The sequence below is a fragment of the Saccopteryx leptura genome, chromosome 1 (genome assembly GCF_036850995.1).
Source record: "Saccopteryx leptura isolate mSacLep1 chromosome 1, mSacLep1_pri_phased_curated, whole genome shotgun sequence".
In the NCBI taxonomy this organism is placed as follows: Eukaryota; Metazoa; Chordata; class Mammalia; order Chiroptera; family Emballonuridae; genus Saccopteryx; species Saccopteryx leptura.
In genome coordinates this window covers 322,933,085-322,935,747 of record NC_089503.1, presented here as the reverse complement: position 1 = coordinate 322,935,747, position 2,663 = coordinate 322,933,085, and the positions used below count along the sequence as shown (strand labels likewise).

At 30.8% G+C, this 2,663-nt stretch overlaps 1 pseudogene; it reads left to right on the top strand.

The window, feature by feature from the left end:
• Positions 1-1,741: 1,741 nt before the first annotated feature.
• On the top strand, positions 1,742-1,873 carry LOC136389830 (small nucleolar RNA SNORA28; annotated as a pseudogene).
• Positions 1,874-2,663: the final 790 nt, after the last annotated feature.

Sequence of the window (2,663 nt, the reverse complement as noted above, 5' to 3'; positions counted from 1 at the left end):
AATTAGTATTATTTAAATTTTACACAAAGAAAAATAAAACTTTTCTAACATGAGAAAAAATCAATAATGCATTTATATTTATAGATTTTCAAAAAAATCATTATATAACTAATATATAATTTTTATTGTCTATAATTATTGTCATAACCACCACAAATCTACAAAACTTATGAAATACATCACTCTTAACTGAAAGATTTTACTTAACTCTTTGAGTAGTACGAACATTCATGTACGTCCTTGTGCCTCCTGACCATCCAGATAACAAAAATTTTTATTTTAAAAATGTGTAAGTCAACATTAAAAAAAGACAAATATATGTTTTTCTTGTTTCCATAAATTGGTTATCAAACAAACATGACTTTAAGTTAAAAATACTGGAAGTAATTTCAGTTTTTGGAAAAAAAAACACCTCACTCCCAGGGATCAGTGAGCATGAAAAAAACTCACTACTCAAAGAGTCAATGAATTTTCTTTCGTTCTCAGTCTTTAAAATCAATATTAAAATTAGTTGTTCTGAGTAACAATTATTAATACAAATTAAGGTAAAAAATGTACAATGATAGATATTAAAAGATATATTTTCTTATGTATAATAGTTTGTATTTTACAGTTTTGAGCTTTAAAATTAAATCTCAAAAATGGGTTATTTTTTTCTTAGCTTTGGGCAAGACTACACACAGAGGTAACTGTCTCTTCTCATTTCTTTCCTGCTTTATCAGTAGAGTTTTGAAGATGTCTGCTTTGATATCTTTTTCTTTACACCTTTTTATTTTTTGTAAACCCAGATTTCTTAGCATCTTTTCATACTTTATGAATATTTCCTATATTAGCTTTCATTTTCTTTAAGATACAATTACATACCTAGATAAACAATACAAGTGATGGAATAATAGATACTTTTTTGAACTAATGAGTCAGATTTTGACAAAGTAAGGCTATTTGCTCAATATACTGTGGTGTTCCATCAACAAGAGATGTCATGAAAATTTACTAGCTATTTGTTCTCAATAAAAGATCACATGGAAATTTACCAGTTTGTTGTTCAAGATTTCTAATAACACTGAAATTATGAGTGACATTTTAAGGATATATTACTGGTAAAGTTTTTTATTTCTCTCAGTTACTAAATATATTTTGGCTTTGTAATTAATAGTCTGAGAGATTACTTTTGTAAATCTTTTTCTTTGAGATGAGCCAGATGGTGGCATCATTTTCATTCAAAATATAGCTTTGAACTTTATTATCTAAATATTTAGGTAATATTTAGAGTGGCATTTTCATGCAGATTTCAATTTTCAAAAATTTATCAACGTCTGTTCTAGTTCAGTCTTGCTGCTAAGAGATAAGGATATAAAGATGAGTGTTGCCTGCCCTAGAAAAACAGTCTTTGCATGGCAAGGCAGAATTTGCAAACAAATCATTTAAAATATAATGTTTATATTCTTCTCTAGAAATACGTAAGGACTACATAACAGTTTCAAAGGACAGTAACTATCTCTATTTATTTTTGTCATGCAAATAAAATAAAACATAAAGGAAAAGTGACACCAGCCTTAGATTCTAAAGAATGGAGGTTTACTAAGTGAAAAGAAACGATAATCAGAAGTAAAAGTTTGTTTAAAGCCATGGTAATAAGCTATAATTTTGAGTTGTGAGTTTATATGTAGAAAAGTATTATAAAAAATGAGAATAACAATTGTGAATATGGTATTAAGCTAACAAAGTCAAAACGTCAGAAAATATACACATTAAGGCTGATAAAACAATGATTCTATGTCTGACACAATTTGAGCTTGCTATACTAACAAAGTCTAACCTATTCAGGTACTCTCTCCTCCATGAGACAAACCTTTATATAGACTTAGACAATGTAAAAAAAAAAAACACAAAAAACAAAAACAATGATTCTATGGGAAACAGTGAGATAGAATCAGTGGCAGAAGTATGGACTTCCTGTTATTCATTATGTTCTAGGTTAGAGCCCAAGAATAGAGCAAGACCAGTTGCTGACTCTGGGAGATGAACTGCAACCTTGCCTGTAGGGCTACTTAAAATTTATAATTAAAATATCATCGTTCCCTCCCTGTCCTGATTAAGAGCTGGGACTGAACAGCATACCAATGGGCAGGTCTGTGGTTCCAGTCTAGAAATTCCAGATCAGCATCCACAGCTAGAGAAATACTAGCATTAAGGGGAGCCGTTACTGTGTGATCGGAGGAGGATTCTAAGCTTTGTGCTTGTATCTGTAACATTCCAGGCCACTCCAGGATCCTCCATCTCAGCTTCATCCAGGGTTGGTTCAGTAGGAGTTGGAACCAGTGGCTGGCTTCCATTGACATTTGTAGATCAACTTGCAGAGAATCTATCTTGGACAAGTTAACCCTTAGTTCTTAAATATCCAAAGTATTTAGAATACATTTTTACATAGAAGAACCTCTGAATACTTTTAAAATTATTTCCGTAGTATAACCAGATAGTTTGTGGAGAAGCTGGCATTGTAAATAAGGTCTTCTTCACTTTTCAGCTTGTATCTTTAAACATTATGTTGTAGTGACTTTAGCATCATTCAGTGTGTCTTCATTCATATTGAGCTCTATCTCCAGTCACTATGGGAAAAATAACAAAGGCTAAGGTGATTTTTTTCTTTCCTGCTATTTCTT